Here is an 11817-nt window from a genome sequence, read left to right on the forward strand (position 1 = left end):
ATTTGAAGCTTATGATACAATCACATTTGAAGTTTAGCGGTAATTGAGTTACATTGTCAAACAAAGGGGAAAATGATGGTCTCAAATATTTCTACCCTGAATCTGATCTTATTTCGACTTTCAAACGGTGGCACGCAAATAACCTATATCCAGTTCCTAGTTCCTGATCTATCTAAACACAAGCTTCAGCACATGCTTAACAATTGCAGATCCTGTTTATTAATCATATCCAGCAAATTCTAAAGGCACTCGACTCATACCAGCATTGCATAGTTGTATTAATATAAAACTAAAACAGAAGCAATCTATATAGTTCAGTTATAACAGTCCAATACAGTCCATTAACAGTCCCCGATAGTTTCAAATTTATTTACAATAAGATATTAACAAATCAAGGAACATTATATGAAATATAAAATATCTACAACAAGTTTATAACAAAATCATGTAGCAGATTTTATTTCATCTTTCAACTGGATGTTCACATGGCCTCAAAGTCAGGATATGTACCTGGAGGTTGAAATACAATAAGAAGCAGAAGTCAGCAGCAGTAGTGAGGAATTTGCAGCGTTAAACACAGGAGAGCAACAACAATGTCAACTTGGAAACCCAGCAGTGAAAACAAAACCAGTAAAACAGACCCACAAGTGACTCGAAGCAGTCAAACTCAGTTTGAATTCAACTCAGGGACCTCCGGCAACTTTTGGCAATCAGAATTTAAACTAAATGATGCAAATCGAACACTAAAACCAGAAATTAATCTAAAATCTCAAGGGAACAGTATTTTTGAGTTTTCTGTTGTATTTTTCCTTTTGTTTTTGGTTTTTTGCTTTTGAAGGAAGTCGGATCTAAGGGAAACTTTTGAACTATAAGAGCTCAGCTTTTTGAACTTTTGATTTGAAATTCAAATTTTGATGCTATAGCTCGCAGGAGAGGTTTTTTGGAGAAATTTTGAAGGCTAGAAATTTTGGGAATTTTTCAGATCATCCAAACTTGTGAAACAAGGCATGAGAGTGCCATTTTATAGGCACAAAATGAGGGTCAGCTTCAGATATTTAGTTTTACACATTAGTCCCTCACTTATTTCTACTTAACCCTCTATTTTCTGACTTGTTACTCAAGTTATCCCACTCACTTTCTGAAATTATAACTACGGCCCTATTTAGAAGACTCTAGAGGGTCCTAGATTTAACTACAGCTTTCCTATGCTCCCTAAGTACCCAAACTAACTTCTATGCTCAGGAACCAGTGCTTGGTCAAAATTCTTCAAACCGTTTCATTCGGTCAAAATTGGCCATCATGTCTTTACCCGACAACTCTTTCATCCTTCCTGGGTAAGGAGGGGCAGCTGTTGATACCAAATTTTTCCCTATGTATTTTATACACAAAATGCTTTCAAAATAACATGTACATGCTATTTAAGCATGCCTAAGTGTTTTGGTATTTTTTCCTAATTTTTTTTAAAAGATTTTAAAATTAATTTATTAGCCATTTTAGCAGTACAAAAGTCGGTAATTATTCCCAAAACTATCAATTTTAGTGAATAATTTATTTTATTCTCATATTTATACTAAAATACAGTCAAGGTGATTTTTCTATATTTTTACAAATTTATCTGGTATTTTTAAAGCTAAATTGCATACAATTGCAATTTTAGCCTATTTTAAGATTAATAGCATTTCTACAATTGTAAAATTCGTTTCAATATTTTTAATTAATATTTATATATTATTAATTGGTTCAGTACTATTAATTTGCATTTAAAATCATTTTTTACTATTTTTATAAAATAAAAGGGGTAAAATTGGCTATTTAAAATTTGGCCTCATTTCGTTTCAATTGCAGCGCATTTGCATTTCGATTATAGCCACACTGACCCCCCCTAATTGACCCAATTTGAATCCCAACCAGGCTAGCCCAATTCCGTATCCTTGACCCATTTAACTACCCGACCCAAGCCTCCTTTAATCTTAGACCGTTGATCAATCTGATCAACGGTCACGATCTCCCCTTTCCATTTTTAATTCCCCAAACCATACCCTATTCCCCCATTTTGTTTAGTCCGCCGCCCTTGAATACTCTCCACTCTCAAAATTCTCTCGAAGTTTTTTTAGAACCCTAGCCTGTCTCCGACCCTTTTCCTCCGTACTTTCACCGGAATCCATGGCTTCTCAGGCCATTGATGGTCTATACTCAGCCCTCTCCACCATTAGACCTTGGGAGTTCGAGGTTTTGATGTTTGACTTTGATGGTTCTCTGTCAGATCTTCTCAGATCTTTGGTTCCATGGCTTCTCCGACCATGCTCCGGCATATTCAAGCACGAGAAGCCTGATTCCTGACCTCTTCGACCCAGGATCTGACTTTTCCAAGCCTTTCTCATTTCTAGGGTTTCTCCGAAACCCTAAGTTGTTCGAGGTTTTTCTCTGTTTATTTTCTTAGATCTATGGTATGTTTGTGTTCTACTGGACCTCTAAATTATTTTTCCCAAATTTTCTTTTCGAAATTGTTTATTTTCGATTTAGGGTTTCTGAAAGGTTTTCAAAAAAAAATATATCTTTCTGATTCTTGCTGTTCTTTCCTTTATGTGTGTTTGTCTATACTATGCTCGTATATTTTCTGTTACTACGCGTGTGTTGTTCTTCTGCTTCTTCTTTTCCTACTATACATGTTACTCCTATGCTCACATGCTAATCCTTGTTATGTTACTCTTCTACTATATGTGTTTACTGTTGAGTTCTTTGATTTTGTTTGCTTTACTAGACTCTGTTTGTGTACTTGCTAAGCATGTTTCATCTACTGTGGCTTAAGTTTACACCACCTCTCTTTTCCTCTGAACTTGCTTAAGTTCCGTCTTTTCTAAAACATGCTCTTTTATGCTCTTAAATCAGCTTTCTTTCTTTGTTGTTTCAAACCTGCTATCCTATTTGTTTTGTTTCTCATGAGGCTCTGAAACAGACCTTTGAGTCTGTTTCAATGGCTTGCCTTCTCATCTCTATGTCTGATTCGATTTGAAACCCTAGGATTTGGGGTTTTCTTTGGCAAGTTTGATTTGGTGTTTGGACTGGGGTTCTGCATTGGAACCCTGGACTCTCAGACTCACTATGAGTCTACAAACTGAACTTGTTTTTCCCTTTGCTTATGATTCTGAACCTTTCAATATTAGACTCTTTTCTAAGTAACATGACGACCCCTTTTGTTTGATTTGTCTGCTTTATATATGAGAAGTTCTTCTTTCAAAAAAGGTTTTGCCAACTACTAATTGATTCTCAATTCCTTTAATGGGGTTTGACTGATTGTTACTGATTTTCTCTAATTGAACTATCTTTACCTTTTCTCGACTTGGTTCATTCGAACAAAGCCTTCCACTTTGATTTTACTGGCTGTTTGATTGATTCCCTTTCCTTATTTCACACAAACCGTGTACCATTGGAATTTTGCCTTAAATAACTTCTATGTATTTACCCTTTACTGTACTGCCTGGAAAATATTTTTTCAAATCCCTTTCCATAATTGTTTTTACCCGTTTGAAATCAGAATCCCTTAATTAAAGGGAGATTGATTTCAATGTTATTTCCTTACCTTGTTCTTACTTTTTTGCTACACTATAAAAGGGGCTCGACCCTTCAGCACTAAAACAACTTTTGAAATTTTGAATCCTAAGTTCAATACTCATACTCTCACACGCATACTCTCAATCACAATACTCTTTCAATCTCTACTCTCTTCTGAGACTTTTGTACTGCTTTGCTTGCAACTTGACTTTTCAAGACTGCTGTATTACTTATTCGTTTTCCCTAAAACTGGTATGTCCCAATTTAATTTCAAAACTCCTTCCCTATGTGTTTACTTTACAGTTGCCATGTTCTGGTTTACTTTGTTGTTTATACTCTGTATTAAGCATGTTCTTTCTTTTATGTTTACTGCTTGCTATAAAATCCCCATACCCCCATTCCCCTATGTGTGTTGAGTTAAAGTTTATGGCCTGGCCGCATCCAAACTGCTGCCCAGGTCTGAACCTGACCTTCAATAGGTCCTAACTCCTAAACTCAAGCTGACAGGTTGGTCAGGGGTGTGCCAGCATCCTAATTGCTGGGCATGACCACTAGTTTTGTCATGGCTTTCCCTAAATTCCCCCTCTATTGCACTTACACTTATCCTTAGACTCTAAGTTCTGCCCCCCTCCTATGAGCCTTGCCTTGGGGACCTTGAGTTCCCTCTGAACTTGGACATTTGAGGGCTGGCCCTTCCACACTGCACTACAATCTGATCCTGCAAATGTAATTGGGTGTGAGCACTGCCTGGAGTTCATGAAGCTCCTTGGAACTTTGACACACCCAAAGGATGAGAAAGGCTTTGGAAATCTGATCTTTGGAAGTTAGTTTATCTCATGCTTCAGACTAGGAGTCTGAATTAGGCTCTCCTTGGTTGGAACTTTAATTTCTGATGTAATTTTTTCTTTTATTTTTATTTTTCTTGATTCATTCGGGTTGTAATAATTTGTAGTAACTATTGGGTGTGTATAGTGAAAAGGGGAGGGTCACTCATGTTATGCAAGTGGGTAGACATCATGCTTTAGGTATTTATTTCTGCAATCACAACCTGTTTTTTCGCTCACGCATCCACATATAGAAATTCTGCCTATAAGTTTATGCATCCACATATAGAAATCATGTCTATAAGTTTATGCATCTACATATAGAAATCTTGCCTATAAGTTGTTTCATTACTGCATTAAAAATCCTGCCTATAAGTTGTTTCATTACTGCGTTAGAAATCCTGTCTATAAGTTATGCATTTCATTAGAAATCATGTCTATAAGTCTCTGCACTTCTGCATATAGAAATCATGATTATAAGTTTCCTGCACTTCTGCACATACACCTGTCATTAGGCAAACAATCCATAGGTTAAAAAAATAATCAATTGCATCTTAGATACCATGTTATTAGGATTCCTGCACTTACATAACCGTTTAAGAATTAACAACGCTTAGAATTCATGCCTATAGGAGCAATCGTTTAAATTTGATTCACCCGCAAAGTCTAAAATCAGTAATAATGTTGTTAACATCTGTAGAATTGGTTTATTTCTAAAGTCAGTAATCTTCTTTAAAATCAGTATGTTTGACCTTGTTAGATATCATGCCTATAGGTTTCACCTAGGCAAACCATTAGGTAATCAATTAATTATACCAGTCTTTAATAATTACAACCAGCAGGCAGGCCTAATTCGGACTTCTTATCTAAAAATATGTGATAAATCAGCCACCCCCTTTACGTAAGTTTAATTAATGACCTAACCAGTACTTGTAAGTCATGCTAAACAATTTCTGCTTTGAGGCCTAATTGAGCCTTAACAGCTATGTGTTTTCCCCCTTAACTGCTCTTATGTGTTTTGTTTGTCGCACTAGATTTTGTCCTTTTTAAACTTCAAAAGCCAATATCCCTTCCCTCTAGGATTAGTAGTCCTAACTGCCTCCGGGACTGATAGGATTGGGGCGGGTAGTAGCATGCAATAAGTAACGAGACCATTCCGCGCTTTAGTACCTTAACGAGGTGGGAAAAGGGTAGACATGGATATGATGATCACGCGATAACACCACGTGTATAATTGGTTACCGGGTGTTGCGTGGGTGATCCATGTTATTTATAAGCCTAGGACCCCCTCCCTCTTTATGTGTTTACTTCTCTCTTTCAGAATTTTTTTTAAATTGCAGTTTTCGATTTTTTTAATTGCCCTTTGCTTTAATCATTTTTAAAAAAATCTCTTTAAATGTCCAAGTACTTTTTTTTTCTCTCCCAAATTGTCACCCCATTTTATCCCTTTGCCTGATTATTTGTATCAATTATTTGACTCCCATTCTTCTGCACTCATATATTCTTGAAATAAATAATGAAATTGCCTAGTCCCAAATTTCAACTCGTTTATTTAACTTTTATACTTCCCCTACTTGCAATCGTTATGTGAGAATTGTCCTATATGTTTATTTGTTGTTTATATTTAAAGTCACAATTGTAGCATGGCCGGGAACCACACTAGTGGATCTTGGGGGTGCCTAACACCTTCCCCCCGAGATAATTTTAAGCCCTTACCCATTCTCTAGTTCTTCTTCTTCTCTTCATTTCTTTCTTAGTGTCCTAATGCACTTAATCATTAGGTGGCGACTCTTCTAAACCTCAAAACCCAAATTCCCAAAAAGGATAGAGTTGTCCGCCCAAATGTCGTAAACCCGATTCCGCCTTTAGAAAAAAGGGGGCATCGACAATGTGTATACAAGGCTTTATACCGTCAATCTTGAGCTAAATGACGAAGAACAAACGAAGAACAATAAAATGCAAGGGAGACCTCGGGGTCGAAGAACATAGTTAACTTAGAAGAAAGAGATAGAGAGAGATATTACTGCTTATTGGAGAAGTGGAGCAACATCAGTGCTTTACAAGGTTGGGTGAGTCCCCTTATATAGGCGAGGAACTCAGTTGCAAATACATGTATATTTAATTACAAAATACGGAGATGGGATGGCTTGATGCAATGCCTCAGCGTAGGCTCTGGATAGGCCGGCCTTGTCAGTTTCAACCGCGTGTCTTGGGAGCTTCCTCTCTTTGTCCTGGTCTCGGCCTCCACCTGGCCTCGAATCGGGCCTTGACCAGCCCCGAGGGAGAGGACTAAGGTGTGGCTTCATGTCCTCGGGGTCTCGAGGCACTTCCCCGAGATGGCTTATTAGTGGGAAATCAGGCCCTCTGATTTCACCGCGTACAGTTCAGTAAAACCTCTTTAAAACATATTTTAGCAATTCAAATGAATAAATGAAAACAGGGATAAAAGATAGAAACACAAATTAGCCCCTCCGGCAAAATACCAACAGAAACCAGCCCCTCGGGCTATCTCACAAGCACTCGTATCAGCCCCTCGGGCAATAACACGGAACAACATTGGCCCATCGGGCTATATCACATGGGTACCTGCGCTCACTGGGGGTGTACAGACTCCGGCAGGGGCCCCTTACGGCCCAAGCGCAAAAACAAGCCATCTCGTGGCATAATCAACAGGCTCTCGGCCTTATATCAATCACAAGCCACCTCGTGGCATAATAAATCTGGCCCTCGGCCTCTCATATATCACAAGTCAGTACCACATGCTGCAGCGCGCAGCCCGATCCCATAGTATCCTACAACACAGGCCCTCGGCCTTATTCAGTCAGAATCTCACAAGTCACGCGGGCAACAGTAAAACATGAATGCTCAGCCCAAAATATCATTTAAAATATCAAAAATGAGTAAAGATGGCTGAGTTGTGAAAATAGTAGAATATAGCCTGACTGAATACAAATACTAAGTCAAAACAGTGAGGAATAGTAGTAGAATCCCCTAAGGGTCCAAACAGTTGGCACGAGGCCCAAATTTGGCATTCAGCCCAAAACATGATGATAGCAAACAATTTTCAACCAAATACATAGTTAAACAGTCATACGAGACGGACTAAGTCACAATCCCAGACGGTGCACGACCCCACGCTCGTCATCTAGCGTGTGCGTCACCTCAAAATAGCACAACGATGTAAAATCCGGGGTTTCATACCCTCAGGACAACATTTACAATCATTACTTACCTCTATCCGGTCCAAACTCTAACCCGCGATGCCTTTGCCTCTCGTCTTGGCCTCAACTCGTGTCGTATCTAACCAAAATCAGAATCATGACGTCAAAATATGCTAAGGGAATGAAGCCCATGCAAAAATAATCAAATTACGACACGAATCCCGAAACTAACCAAACCTGACCCCCGGGCCCACGTCTCAGAATCTGACAAAATTAACATCAATGGAATCCTTAACTTCCCACGAGTTCATGCATATCAAATTTACCAAAATCCAACCACAAATAACCCCTCAAATCCCAAATTCTAGGTCTCTAATTTCAAACCCTAGTTTCTTCAATATTTACCCACAATTTTCAAAAAATTTCAAGCCTAATCAATGAAATAACACCATAGGAACGAGTTTTATGCTTAAAAATCTTACCTCAACGAAGTTCCCTCTGATTCCCTCTTCAAAATCCCTCAAAAAGCTCCAAAAACCATTTTAAAATGTGAAGAAAGTCTGGAAATCGCGAAGGATGAAATATATACTCTCTGACCTAGGGATTTTGCACCTGCGGTCTTTTTACCGCTTCTACGGCCCTGCTTCTGCGGTCTAACCCAACGCACCTGCGGTTTTCACTTAAAGGTCTGGGACCGCACCTGCGGTCACTCTCTCGCACCTGTGCCATCGTAGATGCGTCCAAATGTCCGCTTCTGCAGCTCCGCCTGACTCACTTCTTGGCCGCTTCTGTGGCTTGTTTCCGCATCTGCGGGAGTTGCACATGCGGCTTTCCAACTGCAGATGCGGTTATGATTGTAGCCATAAAACTTCAGCTGCAAACTCCCAATTCCTAACTTTCCGTCAACCATCCGAAATCACCCCGAGGCCCCCGGGACCTCAACCAAGAGCACGAATAAGTCACATACCACTATCCAAACTTATACCAATCTTCAAAACACCTCAAACAACATCAAATCCACCAAATCACATCGGATTCAAGCCTAAGGTTCTAAAAATCTTCCGAATTACGCTTTTGATCAAAAGTCTATCAAACCACGTCCGAATGACGTGAAATTTTGCACACACATCCCAAATAACACAACGGACCTACTGCAAATCCCGGGATTCCATTCCGACCCCAATAACGAAATCTCACCTAGCAACTGGAAAACGCCAAAAAATCACCTTCACCAATTCAAGCCTAAAGCTACTTCGGACCTCCAAAACACATTCCGATCACACTCCTAAGTCCTAAATCACCTTTCGAAGCTATCCGAATGCTTGAAATTCACATCCAAGTCCTTTTTCACTTAAGTCAACATCCGGTTGACTTTTCCAACTTAAGCTTACTCAAAAGAGACTAAGTGTCTCAAACCTTACCAATACCTCTCCGAACCTGAGCCAACCAACCCGATAGCACATAATACAGCTAAACAAGACAATAATAAGTAGGAATGGGGAAAACTGAGCGGCAACACATGAAACGACCGGCCGGGTCGTTACAAAGTGGAAACTAAGGGGAAAGCGGTATTTGAGGCTTGAGTTTGGCCGTGGAATTGAGGTAAGTGTTGTGGCTAACCTTAGCTTGAGGGATTAGGTGTTGTTGCCTTATTTTCTACTTGTTTAGTTGTTAAGTACGATGTATAGGTGTGGTGACGAGCATCTATACATTGTTGTCGGGTCATAGCATGCAAGTGAGTCCTATACTTCTGACCGTTGTGTTTCTTTATACGTAATGTTCCTGTTGAAACTAGTTGTCACACCTCCTTCTTCCCGAAAGGGGGATAGAGAGTTTTTCCTATTAAAGTGACATTAATTGAAATGGGATTATTTATTTATTTTAAAGTCGCTACTTTGGATAATTTATGGTGTCCCAAGTTACCGGTTTATTTTAAAATCCCAAATCGAGGAAATTTGACTCTATTTGTGGTCCGCGAACACAGAAGACCGGGTAAGGAATTCTATTAACCCGAGAGAAGGTGTGAGGCACTCCCAGGTTCCGTGGTTTTAGCACGATCACTTAACTATTAATAATTGACCTAATTATCTGATTTATTACGTATTTGAAACCATATGTGCATTTTATTCCTTTTAACCGCTTTTAACATTTATGGAATTTGTTTGAACAAGTCGCGATGTCGCGCACTCGTTTGTTTTTGTACACATTGCGAATCCACAGGAACCGTACCCACGATCTACAACATGTTTATTTTATTTATTACTTCAAGTTGTGGTCGGATCACATGAAATGCACACCCGAATTTGAATTTATGTATCGCAACTATGCCACGGGAACCGTACCCATAGTCATGATGATTATTTACGCGCCGAAAAATTTGCTTACCCACGTGTGATCGGCCTAAACATTCTTCTATCGGTCAAAACAATGAAAAAGGTAAAATTGAATTTCCTTCCATTTTTTCATATCTAATCCCCTACTCCTCGCACATCATTCAGAACAAGCAAAACTACAAAGCAAAGGAAAAGACAATGGGAACAACCAGTGAAATAAAAGCTACTAAAAATATACCTAATTCCGAATTGAAATCTTTTCTTAATCAATTTCTGTCCTACTTTATTAAAATCCCACGTTTGTTTCTTTAAGAAATGAGACATCAATAAGCGTTTAGTACTCCCATGCCAAACAGAAATGTAATGTGCATACCATTGTGTAAACTAAAAGAAAAAACCAAGCAGAATTTCATTTGATATCAAACTACGCAAGGAAGAACAACCAAGCAGAACTTCATTCGATATAAAACTACGCAAGGAAGAACACTGAAAATTAATTAAGAACAAGGTTTAGAAATGGACCTTAGATATATTTTTTCCAAATGAAATCTGAAAACGCTTAACGAAAGACGGAACCGCGACAAAATTCAACAACGGACCTCGAATCGGCACCTCGGATTTGCAAACGGACAGCTCGAAACCCAAACTCGAACTTGGACGATAATGCTTCGAATATTTTCATATACTGGACTGTTCTTGTCCCTTCTCACGTTCTGTCACTATTTTCGCCCCATCCCTTCCTTCTCTGTATCCTCTCTTTTTCTGGTTTTGTGTGTCTGTTGTGGTTGTTTTCTAGTGGAAATGGCTAGGGGGAATGGAAGAGAGGCATGTACAATGGTGGTCGGCGGCAGAAGCTCAGAGTCGAGGGCGGTAGGCCGTTGCTGCTCTTCTCCTTTAGAGGAAATGGCTGACTAGAAATTGGGGTGGTGTCTCGTTATTTTGGGAGTCGCGGCTGGAATCTCATTTTCAAGATTAGGGTCCTAGGTTTCTTGGTTTTGGGTGTGAAGATGAAGAAGAAGGCAGCGGTGGGCGGTGGCTTGGAAGGGTCTGTTTTTCGCTGATGGCTCTTGGTGATTGAGAGGTGAAGGTCTTAGGATTTTTGGTTGGAGAAGAAAGGTCTAAACGGCTGGGGAGCTTTTTTATGAGAGATCCCTCTTTTGAAGGGTTAGGGTGTAAGGGTATTTTTAGGTTAGGGGAGTATGAGCTTAGGAATTATGGGCTAGATTCGAATTGGGCCAAATTTTGGCCAAATTTACCTTTAAAAGTGGCCTTTTAACTCTACTAGACTAAAATATTAATTCCTAAAATAATAACTATAAAATTGTGAAATCATTCCTAATTAAAATAAATTACTAGAATAAAACTAAATACTAAAAGTGAAATTATTTTTGTATATTTTTTAATATTATGAAAGGTAGATAAACTAAAAGTAACTAAATAAAATATCAATTAGCTAAATAAGAGAAAATATTTTTGTAATTTTCATTTTTGTGATAAAATAAAGTAAAAGGGTCAAAACTAGTTAAAATAGCGATATTAGACCTAAACTAACTATTTAAACGCTAAAATGTATAAAATCTCGGGAAGGGTCAAAAATTACATGTCCACTAGTTATTACTCATATTAAACAAGTCTTATTATGTTTTTCCTAGTTTGGATATTGGTTGAGTATTGGCTCAAGTTGAGATTTCTGTTGTGAAATTAAATGATGGAACGAAGTTGTTTGAGTGATGCCCTTGTAGGGTAGTTATTGTTTATGTTGTTTCATATGGTGAGGAAGAGTGATAAAGCACAAAGGGTGATGTCGTGCACATTTCTATTATTCGTGTAGTGAGGAAGGGTGATAAAGCACGAAGGGTGATGCCGTGCACATTTCTATTAATCAGGAAGAGTAATAAAGCACGAAACATGATGTCGTGCACGTTTCTATTATTGATTGGATGGTGA

The 11817-nt window shown here is 38.7% G+C and overlaps 1 long non-coding RNA gene across 1 annotated transcript; it reads right to left on the minus strand.

The window, feature by feature from the left end:
- Window positions 1-254: 254 nt before the first annotated feature.
- LOC109206099 lies at window positions 255-11007 on the minus strand. The gene is made up of 3 exons (XR_002064785.1): window positions 10393-11007; window positions 7609-7676; window positions 255-510 (listed from the first exon to the last, which is right to left on the minus strand). It is a non-coding gene; the product is annotated as an uncharacterized LOC109206099 (long non-coding RNA).
- Window positions 11008-11817: the final 810 nt, after the last annotated feature.

The sequence above is a fragment of the Nicotiana attenuata genome, unplaced genomic scaffold (genome assembly GCF_001879085.1).
Source record: "Nicotiana attenuata strain UT unplaced genomic scaffold, NIATTr2, whole genome shotgun sequence".
Taxonomy (NCBI): Eukaryota; Viridiplantae; Streptophyta; class Magnoliopsida; order Solanales; family Solanaceae; genus Nicotiana; species Nicotiana attenuata.